Genomic DNA, 20319 nt, shown 5'->3' with positions numbered 1-20319 from the left:
ATACGGATTTTTTCCTACTTCAATCCGCCATTATGTGTTCTTCGCAAAAGACGTGTAGTAGAGGGAGTGTCAAGAGAATCGGCTCAGGTATGTTAAGGCTATCCCTTCTTTCTTTTTGGCATGATCCAAATGATACAAATGAAATAAGCAAAATACGCAACTTTCATAAATGACTCTATTCATAGAAATACTAGAGGTGTCTATATTCTTGATTCCCCATGTGTCTTATTATTCTATCATATGTTCATGGTCTCAGAAAATACGTAAGTTGATAAAGTTTATTTAATGACATTAATCAAAGGCATAATGGTCATATGATATTCCGAAAGATTTTATTGACGTAGTTCTCATGCATTGCATTCATTTATACATGTACATTGACCCATGACCAGATGGCGTTATATACGCGTATATATATATATATATATATGTAAATATATGTATATGGAATGGGAAAAAGTTACGGCGTTATATACGCATCACCACCTGATCAGCTGGTATATGATGATGATGTTGCCCACAATGGCCGAGATGATATGATGGGATGCCCTCAGAGGTTTGATGATGTTATGAACGCATATACCTAAGCATGGTATGACATTTATACGCATATGCATGACATTATAAATATTAAAGATTCATAGAGTTATTCAGACTTACATGTTGAATCTTTTACTCCATGTTTCTCGCATGTCTATTATTTACTGATTTTCATTCCTTACATACTCGGTACATTATTTGTACTGACGTCCCTTTTTCTTGGGGATACTGCGTTTCATGCCCGCAGGTCCCGATAGACAGGTCGAGAGTCCTCCAAGTAGGCTATTAGCTCAGCAGAAGATGTTGGTGCGCTCCATTTGCTCCGGAGTTGCTTGTTGGTCAGTATGATTTAGACGTGTATTGTTTGGTATGGCGGGGCCCTGTCCCGACCTTTATGATAAGTATGTACTCTTAGAGGCTTGTAGACAGATGTCATGTGTACAGATACTTGCATGGCCTTGTCGGCCTATGTTTTAAGTATATAATGGATCACATTGGCCTTATAGGCCCGTATGTCACAGGTATGAGTTTCTATATTAAGGCTGGGTCATTCTATGTCGGGTATTCCGTCATGTTTACTCTGTTTATCTCATGACGCCCCTTCTGGCTCACTTACCTATGATGATGTAATAAGAAAGATACGATTACGTTGGTACTCGGTTGAGTAAGGTACCGGATGCCCGTCGCGGCCCATCAGTTTGGGTCGTGACAAAAGTGGTATCAGAGCAGTTCTGTCCTAGGGAGTCTACAAGCTGATATGGATTTCTATATCAGGTTGGGTCATTCTATGTCGGGTATTCTCTCATGTTTACTCTGTTTATCTCATGACGCCCCTTCTGGCCCACTTACCTATGATGATGTAATAAAAAAGATACGATTACGTTGGTACTCGATTGAGTAAGGTACCGGGTACCCGTCGCGGCCCATCAGTTTGGGTCGTGACAAAAGTGGCATCAGAGCAGTTCTGTCCTAGGGAGTCTACAAGTCGTGTCTAGTAGAGTCTTGTTTATGGGTGTGTTATGTACCACACTTATAAGCATGAGGTTATAGGGTATTTGGGACTGTCACTCTTTCGTCTTACTCTAGATCGTGTGGTAGAGCTCACTTGTAAGAATTCAGATTCCTAAATTCTATTTTATTCATAATAAGATGATACCTACATCCAGACAGACGATTGGTAAGAGATATAGCTGTGGAAGAGTTGAGTCAGAGGAACTCGATTTGGCATCATGCTTATGATGGATAAATATGAGGTATTCAATAGATCATATGCATACTAAGATATGTAAGCTTCTTGATAAGGAATCCTTAAGGCAAGAATATCTATCCACCCATATGGTTAAAAGAAATGAGAGAATCAGAAGGTAGATATAAGTTTCAATAATGTAAAAGAAGCAATGTGAAGAAGGGTATGAGGTACCCAGTTAATGAATATTGACATTATTTACAATTCAAGCAGAGAAATATAAGCATTTTGAGTTACCTTCAACAGTAACAGAGGTATATACAATAGATCACACCCATTTCAGTTATGCCTTATGGGGGCTGACAAGTGTAGTTTAAGAGAAGGAGGGGATATCGGGATCCGGCTGGGGTTAGAGTAACCCAAAATGGTGAATGGATTGTTTGTGTTAGTTGATACTTCCGAAGGATAGCGCAAATGTGGTAATAGATCTCATTGTGAGACACCTAGATGGTGGACACTAGAATAGTACAACTAAATATGAGTACTACAAAGGTAGGCACTGGAAGCCTTGAAGGGATAAATATTACCTTAGTGTGGCTCCCATCCCTAGTAGAGAAAGAATGTTAGGCAAACCGAAGAGCTAGTAGATAGAGCAAGGGGAGCTAAAATCAAAATAATGTCTTGTTCGAGTTTTCAAAATAAAGTGATAGACATAAATGTTAGCGGGAAACAAGAAGAGAGTTAATTAAACATTATGAGTAAGATGTGATACATGGATGACAACGGTAGATAAAAAAGATGACAGTATTACAGAGTCTATAGTCAAGTGAGGGAAAAGACGAGATGTGACAGGCCTTGAGACAACAAAAGAGTATAGGGCATAAAGTTATATCCTCATTTCGAGAAATAAGTTCATGACTCTAACGTGATTACCAAAAGGAAAAAGTTAGACCCCAGAGTAATAGAAATCAGTATGGACTGGTGAACAAGATAAACAAAACATGAATTAGGGACTGAGTGATTTGATAATAGTTGGCATCATGAGAAATTTAGAGATTGTGTTCCGGCGATAATAGAATGGACGACAGAAGAATAACCCTTAAAGGTCATTCAAGAAGACGTTTTCCTAAAGCAAGCAATGTGAGCAAAGTTAAGCTTAAGGGACTGTATGTGCCAGTTATACTAAGTGTCACCCTCGCGAGTAAGGAAATTTGTTATCCTTGGTACAGAAGGATTACCGCAAGGCGAGTAAGGATCATCCATGATGTGAAAAGACGCCTAAGAGAAAGAGGTAAAACATCTATATGTAGCTCGTCGTAGCCCTAAATCTTAGTATTCCCCTAAAGGGGGAATATGGAGTGATGTGGCATTAAGTCAGAATTAAGTGATTCTAGTAATTATGGAATGGTAAAGGAAGAATGCGATAAAAAAATGAAAAAGGAATGAGCTTGCACTTATCCAAATCCTACAGATATGCTACGATTCCAGAACATTATGCGAACACGATGTCAAGGAGAGGAAGTGAGGGTTCCTTCCCGGGATGTTATTGATAAATAAGGAGCCACAATGAGAGGTAAGTTAAGACAAAAGAAATAACCCAAGAAATATTACGCGGAATATTGATATGAGAATGGGCCAACGAATAGTTAGCAGTTGATTCAGGAAGAGCCTAGTTATGGCTAGGCAAGAGGATACAGACAAATCAACAGATCGTGCAAGACAAACATAGTGAACCCCAACATGGGGAATTCAGTCTCGCAGATATGACATTGTGATCCTTGAGAAATATTCAGATAGGAGTTGGGATAGTTAAAGGTACCGTATGAGTGTTACAGAAATAAGAGAGAGTCCCACCGGGAAGACAGTCAAAATATCAGTTCAGAAGCAACCCTACAAGCACAAGGGCACGGAGGTAAGTAACTACAGATAATTATAGGCGAGGAAGGACATCAAAAATTCTATCGGGTATACAACGTAATAAGCTCTCAGCTTTACAGGAGTCAGAGGGTCTTACCTAAGTACTACAACGAAAGACTAGCTGAGGAGATAAGGAAGAAGGCTTCAACCTAAGCATAGTAACTTGAAGAAGAAGGTCATGTAAAAATAGTCTCACTACAAAATTGTATGCACTTCAAAGGAAAGAGGCACATACCGTGGCTAATGAATGGGAAGTAAATATCAAAAGTAATATTCGAGGCCATATGAGTTGCACGAAAATTCTGACATGCGTGGGAACTAAGATAAGTTAAGTATGCACGCAACAAGGGGACATAAAGACCAGGAAAAGTAATAGCTTACATTTAAAGAAGGTTGAGAAGGAACGAAAGGAATTATTCGATCAATGATCCAGAGTTAGTTACGTTATAAATGCACTTAAGAGTTCAGAGTATTATCCATGCAGCATATATGTTGAAAATCATACAGCCGTAAAAGACTCTGGTATAAGTTAAAAGAAAGAATTGAGTCCAAGTCATAAACAAGGGATTGAATTGTTAGATGATGGTATCACGGATATTCCATAGCGTCTATGAAAGGCTAAAGTAATAATTAATACCATGAGCCACAGATCGGAAGATAGATTAAGCCTACCTAAAGGTTGATCTGAGGAAAGAGGAAACTAAAGAGTTACATTAACTAAGTAAATCAGGAGTCTGATTGTTGGACCCAGAAAATCATAGACCTCGTGATTGAGAATATTGAATAATTACCCTTAATTTGGGTGGTGAAAATTAGATTTTTAACAAGCTTAAATATGTGGGTTTAAATTTCGAATTTGATTCTGTGAGAAAGTTGGAGTGGATGTTATTTAGAGTTGTTAGAAATAGTATAAAGAGATTATATCTTCAAGTTGTGGATGTGAATTATACCTATGTGAAAGGGAGGTCATGAAAGAGATATAAGATATGATGTGAGATTTTAAGGTAAGTAAGGTAAAGGTGAACAACGTACGAGATACTCAAATGTAGAAGGGTGTGAATAATCCATACTTCGGATAAAAGGCTAGAAGTGTTGAGATTCAGTATCCTGGAATGATAGCGGCGTCATCAGTGGCATATCTTCCAGCCTATGGTTTCTAGGTATTGAGAGGTCTAGTTAAGAGAGTAAAGAAGAGTTAGAGACGATATAATATCTCGTTTGATGTTCCAGAATAACATAAAGAAATCTATGGTACAAGCAAGATGAATGAGGTTGCGAGTAGTATAAATAAATATGTGTAGATCGCAAGCTAAAGTATGGTAAAGCGATAAGGTTTTAGGATGACGTTTGGGCCTTCGATTGAGTAATGAATTGTATGAAATATGGTTATACCCACGTAACCAAGGGGGATTTCATGAATTGTACAGGATTAAAATACCCACGTAAGGTGAATCACATTGGGATGCTATGAAATATGGTAATAGAAGCATGGTATCGCCCCCGGGTAGATCAGTCTAATCATTTCAGATGTTCCTCGATGAGACGTGAGCCCTAGCGGCAGTATTACATAAGAGGTCAAGTTATCGGTATTAAGGCGAATCAATAATGGATGGATAAAAGTTACAAAGTATGAGATGAGATTAGACCATCATTCTTAAGATGAGCAGTAATGAGGAAGCATTAAAAGACTTAGATTTATACATATAGGATAAACAACGAGAGTAACCTGGATTTTGGTAGCAGACCTAAGTAACGATAAATCGAAGTAAGAGTTATGGTATAGTATGACCTACCTAGATGCAGTAAAGTCATACGAATGGATAACCGGGTCTATGAAATAAGATATAGCAATATTTGTAAGTTCGACAAAGTACTGAGCGAAGAACTTCAGTATACCCATAGATGCCAGAGGGACATCTTATCAAGCTATGTATATGTTTACAAAGTGAGGCCTAGAGATTGGCTAAAAGTTGGAGGGAAAAAGGAGAGAAAAGTCGCATAGGCGCACTTACAAGGTCAAAGTCGTACATGCTGCATGATAGAAGGTAGCAACAAATACGAGATTTGAAGGATTCCGACCACAAGTCGTGGTGTGAGAAAGAGTCCTAAAGAGAGGAATGCCCTAGCCTTTGGATTTATTTACAGAATAGTCGCTTAGATGGCAAGAAGAGTACTAAAGTATTCAGAAGACATAGGTTATAAAAATGATAAGTGCATCAGTCAACATTCGAGGATGAATATTCCAAAGAGGTGAATGATGTCGCACCCCATATTTTCGTACGTAGAAGTACGCCATAAGTAAATTGATATAAGCTCGGAAATGAGATGTTACATCTCGCATTTTCGTATGTTAAAGTTTCGTCGTAAGATAATTGACATCAGTTCAAGGACAAGATTATTTGGAGATTATAAGTATTATGATATTTTAAACAAGTGATAAGTAAATTCATTACGGTGAGAGGGTAAGTGAATCGAAGAAAATGAGTTTCGTCGAAGTTTGACAATTTGGGATAAAATACGGTCCAAGATATAATATCTCGTATTTATAGACTAGTGTCATATAAGGTACCGCATGACCATGATAGTAAGGTGTATAAAGTATGTTAAAAGTGAGTCGTATTATAAGTAATTTAAGACAATTCTTAATTATATGGATAATTAGTTAATTATTGGATTAGTGGGGGATTAATGAGTTTATTAAGGAAATGGGGTGAATATTTGGATAAGACTTAGGGAGGCTCAACGTGGCAGCCAAGAGCAAGGTAAATGTGACTCTTAAATTAGGTTGAAATGTGGCATAATTTGGACATTCTTTGGCCAAGTCATACTTACCAAGGTGGGGCCCACACCACCAAGCTTTAAAGACTTCTTGAATTAACAAAATGAAGATAGTTACATCTTCTAAAGTGACGGATGAACTTCATCAAAGAAAAGTTATACAAGATTAGGATCAAATTCAAAGAAGAGATATATCTATCTTCATAGCAGCGTAAATAGCTTCAGCAAGAGATTCATACGAGACTTCTTAAAAAATAGCAACGAGATTTTTCAATTTCAAGGGAATAGAGTGTAATATTTCTCAAGAATATCATATGAATTTCTCCGTACTTCGATCTGTCATTATGTGTTCTTCGCAAAAGACGTGTAGTAGAGGGAGTGTCAAGAGAATCGGCTCAAGTATGTTAAGGTTATCTTTTCTTTATTTTTGGCATGATCCAAATGATACAAATAAAACGAGCAAAATACGCAACTTTCATAAATGACTCTTTTCATAGAAATACTAGGGGTGTCTATATTCTTGATTCCCCATGTGTCTTATTATTCTATCATCTTTTCATGGGTCTCAGAAAATATGTAAGGTGATAAAGTTCTTTAATGACATTAATCAAAGGCATAATGTTCCTATGAAGTTCCGAAAGATTTTATTGACGTACTTCTCATGCATTGCATTTATTTATATATGTACATTGACCCATGACGAGACGGTGTTATATACGCGTATATATATATATATATATATATATATATATATATATATATATATATATATATATATATATATATATATATATATATATATATATGTGTGTGTGTGTGTGTGTGTGTGTGTGTGTGTGTATGGGGGGGATATGGGAAAAGGTTATTGGTGATTTACCCACAGTGGCCGAGATGATATGATGGGATGCCCTCATAGGCTTGATGATGTTATGAACGCATATACCTAAGCATGGTATGACATTTATACGCATATGCATGATATTGTAAATATTAATGATTCATAGAGTTATTCAGACTTACATGTTGAGTCTTTTACTCCATGTTTCTCTCATGTCTATTATTTACTGATTTTCATTCTTACATACTCGGTACATTATTTGTACTGCATTTCATGCCCGCAAGTCCCGAAGATGTTGGTGCGCTCCATTTGCTTCAGAGTTGTTTGTTGGTCAGTATGATTTAGACGTGTATTGTTTGGTATGGCGGGGCCTTGTCCCGACCTTTATGATAAGTATGTACTCTTAGAGACTTGTAGACAAATGTCATGTATACGAATATTTGTATGGCCTTGTCGGCCTATGTTTTAAGTATATAATAGATCACATTGGCCTTATAGGCCCGTATGTCACAGGTATGAGTTTCTATATCAGGTTGGGTCGTTCTATGTCGAGTATTCTCTAATGTTTACTCTGTTTATCTCATGACACCCCTTCTGGCCCACTTACCTATGATGATGTAATAAGAAAGATACGATTACGTTGGTACTCGGTTGAGTAAGGTTCCGGATGCCCGTCGCGGGCCCATCAGTTTGGGTCGTGACAAGCATAACCAACATAAGACCGAAATATCTGTGACTGGTCGGGTATTATGGCGAGAATCTCTGTGCGTATCAGTAAGAAACCATCAATCAGCTAATCAAATGATTTTTTTACCTTTTGTAGAATTGTACCTAAAGTAGTACTCCTCTACTATATAAATGGGGGGTCTGATAATTGATTTAACATATTATAACACGCATCCCAAAGCAAAACATTGTTATTATTTCTCTTTAACCTCTTGTTCTTCTGTATACTGACACTGATTGAAGCGTACCTGGCTCGAGGGTGGCTAACCTTCCAAGGCTGATACTATTTAATTTGTGTGGTTTGCATTCACTTTGTCATTATTTATTACAATTGCGATCTAATTTATCATTTTGTATCAAGTTAGTCCACATATCCTTAAAACCACTTATAAATTTAATTATTATCCTATTTTGAAGGCAAACAGTTTGGCGCCCACCGTGGGGCTAAGGATAATAGTGGTTATTTGATTCAAATCTCCTTAACACACACTACTTTTCACTTGTTCTTTGAAGTGTCTCTAATTTCAAGTTAAAACTCAAAATGTCGAACTCTCAATCAGCACCCCCTACATGTTGACAACGAGTCTGACCATCACGGTAAAAATAACAACATAGCACCCGGTGATGAGGTACCGCCCATTGATTCTATCGGAATTCCAATCGTGGGCCCGATTGACGCTAATTCATCTGTGTCTATCGACGCAAACTTTCCTACCGACCCCGAGAATAGCGTCTGTGGTGGAGCCCAATCGGCAACTCAAAATATTCAAAACATTGGAGGAGACGGGATCAGTTTACGGGTGATCTTCGAAATGTTGCAGGCTCAATAGGCTGTGATAGCTCAGTTACAGAACCAAAGCCGTGCACCGAGCAGAGTTGAACCCGATCCACCCCGGGAAGTCACCCGCATGGATGAACCGGTCGCAGAAAGGTCACATGAAAATGAATCGAGGGCTAACCCCGAGATCATAAAGTTGCTCAAAGAGCTTACAAAATAGATAGAATCAGGGGAAAAGAAAATCGAAGCTAATGACAAAAAGGTGGAAACCTATAATTTTAAGGTGGACCAAATCCCAGGAGCACCGCCAATGTTGAAAGGCCTGGATTCCAAGAAGTTTGTACAAAAATCTTTTCCTCCAAGCGTGGCTCCAAAGCCGATCCCTAAGAAATTCCGCATGCCTGAGATTGCATGTAACATCTTACACATGCGCCATCAAAAGGAACAACTTGGAGGATGATGAGATCGAGTTTGTCTTGTTGAAGAAGTTCGGAGAGTCCCTGTCAAAAAGGGGCTATGATATGATATCACAACTTACCTTCTAATTCTATTGACTCATTTGCTATGCTTGCGGATTCTTTCGTGAAAGCACACACTGAGGCCATCAAGGTCGAGACCAGGAAATCGGACCTTTTCAAAGTAAAACAGAAGGATAACGAGATGCTTAGAGAGTTCGTGTTACGGTTTCAAATGGAACGAATGGACCTGCCACCGATCGCTGATGATTGAGCCGTTCAGGCTTTCACCCAAGGGCTCAATATTTGAAGCTTGATGGCTTCACAACAGTTGAAACAAAACCTGATAAAATATTCGGCCGTTACTTGGGCCGACATGCATAATCGGTATCAATCGAAAATCAGAGTGGAATATGATCAACTCGGGGCGCCTTGGGGGTCCGTTTATCCTGTCAGAACCATCGACAGAGTCAAGGGAGACATCGATCGTGAACCGAGACCAAATAGGGATCAATATCAACATTATAATGGAGACCGAAGAAGTAGTGGGTCCGGGCGAAACTCTATGAGAAATGAAAGGAGAAGTGATCGAGGTTAGAGCAACCGGGAACTCATGAGAAAAAACAGCTTCTACAGGCCCATCGGGCCTAAAGAAGCATCGAGGTTATCATAATACAACTTTAACATCGATGTTGTCGCCATTGTATCATCTATCAGACGCTCAAAGATATCAAATAGCCTCGACCTCTACAATCCGATCCAACCCAAAGGGATCCTAACCAGATGTGTAAATATCACGGCACTCACGACCACAAAATGGAGGATTACCGACAATTGAGAGAGGAAGTAGCCCGACTATTCAACAACTGACATCTTCGAGAATTTCTGAGCGACCGAGCCAAGAACCATTTCAGGAATAGGGATTCTACAAACAGACCGAACAAGAAGAACCTCAACACGTCATTAACATGATCATCGGTGGGGTCGATGTCCCTCAAGGACCGATGTTGAAGCGCACCAAAGTATCCATCACGAGGGAGAAATGAATTCGAGATTACATACCGGAAGGAACCTTGTCTTTCAACGATGAGGACGCGGAAGGGATCGTGCAACCCCAGAATGACACACTGGTAATATCTGTACTCGTAAATAAAATTTGAGTTAAGCGTGTGTTAATTGATCCAGGTACCTCAGCCAACATCATCTGATCGAGGGTCGTGAAGCAGCTCAGTTTACGAGATCAAATCGTTCCTGCAATCCGAGATCTAAACGGATTCAACATGGCATGTGAAACCACTAAGGGTGAGATAACATTACCGGTGAACAACGCCGGGACCATCCAAGAAGCTAAGTTTTATTTGATCAAAGGAGACATGAGGTATAACGCTTTGTTCGGGAGACCATAGATCCACAACATGAGAGCAATGCCCTCGACACTACACCAGGTGCTGAAATTCTCAATACCCAGCGGAGTCAAGATAGTGTATGGGGAACAACCGACCATCAAGTAAATGTTCGCGGTCGATGGAGTGATCCCGACATCCACAATTTCAACACTAGAGGATCCGAACAAGCTGGTCAAAGATGGGGCCAAATAGCAATCACTGTTATCAACCTCGATAGAATTAGAGGATCGAGGGATAGACGAGGATGAGGACTACGGGGTCCCCAGATATTTCATAGCCCCCTGATGACTCCGACGCTACAAAATCAATGGTCGAGGAACTGGAACAAGTCGTATTGAGTGAACACTTGCTCGATCGAAAGGTATACCTAGGCACGGGGTTAAGCCCCGAGCTCAGGAAAAAACTCATTCCATTTCTTATAGCTAATGAAGATTGTTTCGCTTGGTACCACCTTGATATGACAGAGATCCCACCAGAGATAACCACTCACAAGCTGAGCTTGGACCTAAAGTTCTATCCGGTCAAGCAGAAGAGGATACCTAGTCCGAGGTCAAATATGCTTTCATCAAAGACGAGGTATCTAAACTCCTTAAAATAGGGTCTATTCGGGAGGTTAAATACCCGGAGTGGCTAACAAATATAGTAGTAGTCTATAAAAAAAAGGGAACAAATTAAGAATGTGTGTAGACTATAAGGATTTGAATAAAGCATGTCCCAAGGACTCTTTACCTTTTCCCAACATCGATCGCATGATCGACACCACAACCGGCCACGAGATCCTCAGTTTTCTCGATGCCTACTCCAGGTACAACCAAATATGGATGAACCCGGGTGATCAGGAAAAAAACCTCCTTCATCACTTTGTACGACACATACTGTTATAACGTGATGCCATTTGGATTAAAAAATGCCGGTGCCACTTACCAACGCCTAGTAAACCGGATGTTCGAGGAAAAAATAGGAAAATCAATAGAGGTTTACATTGACGATATGTTGGTTAAGTCCCTGCGAGCAGAGGACCATTTAAAACATTTGCAGGAAACCTTCAACATATTGAAGAAATACAATATGAAGCTGAACCCGGAGAAATGTGCGTTTGGAGTTGGATCATGTAAATTCCTCGGGTTCATAGTATCCAACCGAGAAATTGAGATCAACCCCGACAAAATCAAAGCCTTCGAAGATATCACGGTTGTGGACAACGTGAATGCCGTGCAAAGATTAATCGAGCGCATAGCCTCCCTGGGGCGATTCATCTCGAGGTCCTCCGATAAGATCCACCGGTTCTTCACATTATTGAAGAAAAAGAATAACTTCTCGTGGACCCCATAGTTCCAACGGGCCTTGAAGGAACTCAAGCGGTATCTATCGAGCCCACCACTGCTTCAACACGCCGAAGACAGACGAACAATTGTACTTGTACTTGGCAGTATCGGAGATAGCGGTAAGTGGAGTCCTGGTCCAGGAAGAGCAAGGTACGCAATTTCAAATTTACTATGTTAGCAGGACCCTAGGTGAGGCCGAAACTAGGTACCCTCACCTAGAAAGGCTGGCGCTCGCTTTGCTAAGCGCCTCTAGAAAGCTAAAACCATACTTCTAGTGTCACCCCATATGTGTCGTGACTACTTACCCGTTGAGAAATGTTATGCATAAGCCTGAGCTCTCGGGCCGATTGGCTAAATTGGTCATGGAAATTAGTGGGTACGATATTCAATATCGACTCCGTACCGCCATTAGATCTCAAATTTTGGCAGACTTTGTGGCCGACTTTACACCGACCCTAATACCCGAGGTCGAAAGAGAGTTATTAGTCAACTAAGGGACCTCCTCAGGGATCTGGAACCTCTTTATGGACGGTGCCTCGAACGCAAAAGGGTCCGGAGTTGGCATCGTATTGAAGCCACCAACAGGTAATATAGTTAGACAATCTATTATGACAGTGATATTGACTAAAACCGAGGCCGAATATGAGGCCATGATTGTAGGTCTCGAACTAGCCAAAAGCTTGGGGGCAGAGGTGATCGAAGCCAAGTGCGACTCCCTCCTCGTGGTGAACCAAGTTAATGGGACGTTCGATGTCAGAGAAGAATGAATGCAAACGTACCTGGATAAGTTGCATGTAACATTACATCAGTTCAAAGAATGGACTTTGCAACATGTACCTCAGGATCAAAACAGTGAGGCTGATGCCCTCGCTAACCTGGGGTCATCAGTCGAGGACGACGAGTTCAACTCGGGGGCAGTCGTACAACTTATGAAATCGATAGTGGAAGAAGGTCATGCCGAGATTAACTCGACGAGCCTAACTTGGGACTGGAGGAATAAATATATAGAATATCTAAAAACCAGAAAACTACCATCGGATACAAAATAATCAAGGGCCCTGCATACGAAAACATCCCGGTTTAGCCTGTCCGGAGACGGAACCCCGTTCAGAAGAACTTTCGATGGCCCACTCACGATATGTCTAGGACCAGGGGATACCGAGTACGTATTGAGGGAAATCCACTAAGGCACCTGTGGAAACCATTCAGGCACCGAATCATTGGTTCGAAAAATAATCTGAGTCAACTACTACTGGATCGATATGGAAAAGGATGCGAAGGAGTTCGCGCGAAAATGTGATGAATATAAAATACACGCTCCGATGATTCATCATCCCGGGGAACTACTGCATTCGATTTTTTCACCATGGTCATTCATGAAGTGGGGAATGGATATCGTTGGCCCCTCCCGTGGGTACCCGGTAAGGCTCAATTTATATTGTTTATGACTGACTATTTTTCTAAGTGGGTGGAAGACTATGCATACGAAAAGGTCAGGGAGAAGGAAGTCATCGATTTCATTTGGGACCACATCATATGCCGGTTTGGAATGCAGCCGAGATCGTGTGCGACAACGGGAAACAATTCATCAGCAACAAAGTTAGTAAGTTTCTTGAAGATCATAAGATCAAAAGGATCCTATCAACACCCTAGTGGGAACGGACAAGTAGAATCGACCAACAAAACCATACTCCAAAACCTCATGAAGAGGTTGACACGCCAAAGGAAAATGGAAGAAAATCCTGCCGAAATCTTATGGGCATACCGTACGACCTCGAAGTCCAGTACCGGGGCCACCCCATTCTCACTGGTTTACGGCTCCAAAGCTCTAATACCAGTCGAAGTCGGAGAACCAAGTCTCAGGATCCGATATGCAACCAAGGAATCGAACGACGAGGCTATGAACACGAGCCTAGAACTATTTGATAAAAGGCACGAAGCAGCCCTTGTCAGGTTGGCCGCCGAAAAATAGCGGATCGTGAGATATTACAATCGAAGGGCCAACCTTTGACCCTTCAATGTCGGGGGCTTAGTGTTAAGGAAGGACACACTAAACACCAGGAACCCAAACGAAGGAAAGCTGGGGCCGAACTGGGAAGGACCTTATCAAATTATCGAGATCACCGGTAAAGGATCATACAAGCTCGGAACAATGAACGGTGAGCAACTACCGAACAACTGGAACATAACTCACTTGAAGCGATACTACTGTTAAGGTACGACCCCATTTATTTTCTTTTATTTATTTACATTACGAACTAACACTTGCAGGCAATCATCAAAGAACGATGCAATCTTTAGGACTGAAAGCACGCATTGCACTCTTTTTCCCTTGAACCAGTTTTGTCCCAAATGGGTTTTTCGGCAAGGTTTTTAACGAGGCAACAGTAAATCATGCTAACTTAGAATTGAAGTCCGGTTACGAATCGGTATCGAAGATCACGACAACATTATTCGAGGTCTCTCTACGCTCGTCCCCGAACATTGGGGGGCATCACCCTCGGATAACGACTTTAGCAAGGAAGGAAACTTTATGATTGAATAGTCTCGGCTCGATCGATAAGATTTACTGTAAGGGCCAAACGGTCAAATAAACCATGCCCGCATAGACTACTCGAGCCCTGGCACAAAACTTGTGCACATGTGTAACTGTTACGCACAAGAATAAAAAGAAGTTTCTACCTTGCGGATAAATATCTTGTCCCTTAAGAATTTCTCTTTTTTCTTTTCCTCTTAAGGAATTTCTTACATTCGATCCCCTAAAGGTATCGAGCCCAAGGGCCGCCTTTATCCGGGTTCAAACGATCACTGCCAATCGAGGGCTGCCATCCAAAAACAAACTCGGACGGCTCGGGCTATCGGAGCCCGGGGGCACGAGACCTATTAGGCAGCATCTGAACCTTAAAGGCTACGACCATCCCCATTCGGGGACTGTTATCTTAGGCAAATCCGGATAACTTGAAGTAACAAGCCCACTGGGCAACACCTGAACTAAAGGCTACGGCCATATTAAAACGGCTCAGAAACATCTGAGACCCGTAACAAAAAGCAAGGCCTTCAAAATTTCATAACCAGTTCTAAAGGCTACCTTCGGCAAACTATAATCTAAAAAATCATAAGTACTTTGGGGGAAAAAACATTTCTGGTCATACCGAACTCACACGATGCCATAAACAAAATAATTTTGAAGGCAAGGCCTGTTCGAACCTCCAAACATGACCTAACTATTTTATGCTAAGGCATTTCAATCTTTGCAAACATAAAGAATAAAGCAAAGAAAAACAAAATTCTTAAACTGTCGAAGGAAAAAAACAAGCCTTGTATATTATATACAGTCTTGACAAAGGCCAAATGACCTTAACAAAAAGTGCAAAAGTACGAAAAAAGCAAAAAACATCTACAAAGGCGTCTAAATAGCCTGGTCTTCTTCGCCCCCGGTTCCATCGGAACCCTCAGAGTCTTCTTCTTCTTCTTCTTCGTCGAGGTAAGCTAATTTCTTAGCCTCGGCCTCGAGCCCCTTAGCGATTTCGATCTCGGCCGATAGATCAAAACCCCAAGTATGAACCTACTCGAGGGCCTCTCTTCGTGATTGTCGCTTCTCGTATTCAACAATGTCTTTCAAGTGGTCCTTGGCTGCTTTGGCATCCGCCTTATATTGGGACACCATCTCATCGGCGTCAGCTTTAACCACCGCGGCCACTGGCTTGGCCGTTTCAAATTCCATGCCCATAATTATTCGATCAGAGGTAGCAGAACTTAGCCGAGATTAGAGCTCTTCAACCTTTTTGGCCTACACCTTGGTCTTTTCCTTTGCTTCTCGAAGCTGGGCCTCAGCCTAAGTCAGTTGCACCCGTGCAACCTCTTTTTCCGAGGCCAAACGATCCATCCTGCCATTTCATTCGTCGGTCTCGGCCTTGACAACATCCATCTCAGCTCGCAGTTGATCGATTTGATCAATGTTTTATTGGACCTGCGGATTCCGAACGTTAGTCATCGAACCTAGCTCTTCGTCACTAACCTCAAATATTTTTACCTGCTCAACCAAGTCGGAATGCTCCTTTCGAGCCACCTCCAGCTCAGCTCGGAAGCTCTTAACCCCCCCTCGTATTTCTCACTGAAAAGTTTGTACATATCTCTATTCTCAATAAGCTCTTTGGCTTCGGCCTCAAGGAGACTCAGCTCTTCTCGATATCAGAGGAAGATCTCGTGGTGAAACACCGAGGCCTGCGAATACAAGGAAAAATATTAAGATCATTAAGTAACCAAAGCTTGAAAATGAAAAGGTTTGGTAACACCTTGCCCGATTCAATGTCTGTTATGCTTCATTGAACAAGCATGGAGACTCCACCTCGTTCATCTTTGATTGGTCTTCTTTAGTCACCAGGCACCGGAGGTAACTAGCTACCCAACAGGCGCGGAGAGGACCCGGGCATCCTCCGGAATAGAAATAGTGATCGAGCGCTTCCGACCGGGATCGACACTCGGGGCAGGAAATCGGTTGACCAATCTCAGACTCGAGCTAGACCCACCCGTCCCAGAGGGCGAACTCCTTCTTGGTACTTCTAAATCGCTCAATCCGGTGAGATCCTCCGTGGCAATACAATCCACGTCATAAAAAAAGCTTTGGAGGGGATCGTTCGCTCCTTGGACCCCCTCATTTGAACGCTCCTTCGCCGCTTGAGCTTCACCGATCATTGAGTCCGTAAACAAAGGCGATCCCGTTATATCGATGACACCGTGTGGAGAAGAACTGGCATCTTGAGGGTTCTCAACCCTCACTAATACATCGACCTCTTGAGTTTGGGAGGGATTGGCCTCTATCGTCCCCCCTTCGGTTGATGACCATTCTTTAGGGGCTGATGGCTCACGGGCCACTAAAATTTCATCCTCTTCAGACTCGTCCCTGAGCCGGTAGAGGGAGTCCGAATCAAGTATTCGGGAGCTTGAGGTTTCTTTTGGCTTGCGGATCAGCCTCCTCCTTGGTTTCTTTTTCTCCGAGCTCGGAGAACTCGAAGCCCTTTTTCTCTTCTTGTGTTCACCCTGTTTCGGAGCAGGGGACTTGTCACGACCCAAAATCCTAACCGTCGTGATAGCGTCTATCTCAATACTAGGCAAGCCGACAACATCAATAACCCACGATTCCTTTTTAAATACGGTAAATATAATAATTTAAGTTTAATAGAAAATCCCATAAATACTGGATATAAATGCACTCCCAAAAATCTGGTGTCACTGAGTGCATGAGCACCTATACATTACAAGTCTGGAAAACACGGTCTATAATAGTGTGAGACCAAATACATTAAACAAGGAGATAGGGAAGGAGAGACAAGGTCTGTGAAACACGACAGCTACCTCTGAATTTTCGGAAAATTAATTGTGCGAAAGAATCAACACCCACTGTGTCCGGGATCACCTGGATCTGCACACGAAGTGCAAGGTGTAGTATGAGTACAACCAACTCAGTAAGTAACACTAATAAATAATAACTGAGAGTAGTGATGAGCTTCACAGCTAAGTCCAAATAAAGTATTTTTTAACACAAAAATGGTAGGCATGCTCTCATGTTCAACATTTGAAATTCCACAGTAATTTCATATCAACTTCAACTGAAACAGAAGATAATGTCTTTCAAAAATTTCCAAAACAGTGATATATGACAATTGAAATGCACCAATAATGAAATCAATGCATCCTCTCAGAGTAACAGTCACTTAGTCCTCCCATTCACTCCAACCTCACAGTCACTCTTTCCTCGCAGTCACTCATTCCTTTCAATCACTCAACACTCGACACTGGACACTCGTCACTCGTACTCAGTAGGTACCTGCGCTCACTGAGGGTGTGTATAGACTCTGGAGGGGCTCCTTCAGCCCAAGCTCTATAACAAGCCAATCATGGCAAAATCAATAAAACATGCTGCGACATGCAAACCGATCCCATAAATATCCTCACAATCAGGCCCTCGGCCTCATTCAGTCATCAACCTCTCCAGTCTCTCGGGCTCTCAGAAATAATAATAAGCAGCCCAAACAACAATGATATGATACATCAATAATGGACAATAAAGACTGAGATAAAATGTGCAAATAAAACTGTGACTGAGTGTAAAACAATAATTTAACATATAATTCCACAAGTACATGACCTATGTGTGCCCTAATAGTGTAAACACATGGTTTAAACATGATTTATAGTTTGATTTATCTAATACGTAGAAAATGTAGGGATATCAATAGATTATTCAATTACACAGTTCTATGGAATTTACCAAGTCACAATTCCTACAGTGCACGCCCACATGCCCGTCACCTAGCATGTGCGTCACCTCTGTGATAAAGCACGGGAGAAAATATATTATTGATATTAGATACTCAATATAATACAAGAGGTCCTATTTATAGCTACAGTCTACAAAGTACATATTACTCCCATTCCAATGTGAGACTATACATAACTAACACTCCCCCTCAAGCCTGTGCATACACATCATATGTACCGAGCTTGTTACACATGTAATTAATACGAGAACCAGTAAGAGACTTAGTGAAAATATCTGCTAGTTGATCATTCGACTTTACAAACTTTGTAACAATATCTCCTGAAAGTATTTTTTTCTCTGACAAAGCGACAGTCGATCTCAATGTGTTTAGTCCTCTCATGGAACACCATATTTGGCGCAATATGAAGAGCAGCTTGGTTATCACACACCAGTTCCATCTTGCTAATTTCTCCGAACTTTAACTCCTTGTGCAACTGCTTGACCCAAAATAACTCACACGTTGGCATAGCCATGGCCCGATATTCGGCTTCGGCGCTAGATCAAGCAACTATATTCTATTTCTTGCTCTTCCACGAGACCAAATTACCTCTTACTAGAACACAATATCCAGATGAAGAACGTCTATCAAAAGGTGATCCTGCCCAATCAGCATCTGTGTACCCAATAATTTGCTCGTGGCCTCGATCCTCGATCCTCGAATAGTAATCCTTTGCATGGAGCTGACTTTATATATTGAAGAATGCGAACAACTGCATCCCAGTGACTATCACAGGGAGAATCCATAAACTGACTTACAACACTCACCGGAAAAGAAATGTCAGGTCTAGTCACTATGAGGTAATTCAATTTGCCAACAAACCTCCTATATCTCGTAGGGTCTCTAAAAGGCTCCCTCTGTCCAGGCAGAAGCTTAGCATTCGGATCCATAGGAGAGTCAATAGGTCTGCAACCCATCATTCTAGTCTCCTCAAGAATGTCTAAGGCATACTTCTGTTGTGAAATAACAATACCTGAGTAGACTGAGCAACCTCAATACCTAAAAAATACTTCAATCTGCCTAGATCCTTAGTCTGGAAATGCTAAAAGAGATGCTGCTTCAGATTAGTAATACCATCCTGATCATTGCTAGTAATAACAATATCAATAATATAAACCACTAGATAAATACACAGATTAGGAGCAAAATGCCGATAAAACACAGAGTGATCAGCCTCACTACGAGTTATGCCGAACTCCTGAATAATTGTGATGAACTTACCAAACCAAGCTCGAGGGGACTATTTCAAACCATATAGTGACTTGCGCAATCGGCACACACAACCATTAAACTCCCCATGAGCAACAAAACCAGGTGGTTGCTCCATATTAACTTCTTCCTCAAGATCACCGTGGAGAAAAACATTCTTAATGTCTAACTGATAAAGAGGCCAATGACGTACAACAACCATGGACAAAAAGAGATGAACAAATGCTACTTTAGCCATGGGAGAGAAAGTATCACTATAATCAAGCCCAAAAACCTGAGTATATCCGTTTGCAACAAGACGAGCCTTAAGCCGATCAACCTGGCCATCCGGGCCGGCTTTGACTACATAAACCCAACGACAACCAACAGTAGACTTACTTACAGGAAGAGGAACAAGCTCCCAAGTGCCACTCGCATGTAAAGCAGACATCTCGTCAATCATATCATGTCTCCATCCTGGATGAGATAGTGCCTCACCTATAGACTTAGGGATAGAAATAGTGGACAAAGAAGATATAAAAGCATAATGAGGTGATGGCAAACGATGATAACTTAAACCGACATAGTGGGGATTAGGATTAAGTGTGGATCGTACACCTTTGCATAGTGCAATTGGTTGACTAAGAGGAGACAAGTCCGCAGTAGGTGCAGAATCTAATGCAGGGCGTGAATCACCTGGGCCTGATGTTGGATGTGGACGATGATGATAAGTCAAGAGTGGTAGAGTTGCAGAAGGTTGAACTGGATTATGGGAGGAACTGAAGCTATATGTGGTGGAACTGGAGCTATAGGTGGTGGAGCTACAACTGGAGCTGTAGGTGGTAAAGCTGGAGATGTAGAG

Source organism: Nicotiana tabacum, chromosome 17 (assembly GCF_000715075.1).
Source record: "Nicotiana tabacum cultivar K326 chromosome 17, ASM71507v2, whole genome shotgun sequence".
In the NCBI taxonomy this organism is placed as follows: Eukaryota; Viridiplantae; Streptophyta; class Magnoliopsida; order Solanales; family Solanaceae; genus Nicotiana; species Nicotiana tabacum.
The sequence above is the reverse complement of the archived record's forward strand: the minus strand, read 5'-3'. Positions refer to the sequence as shown.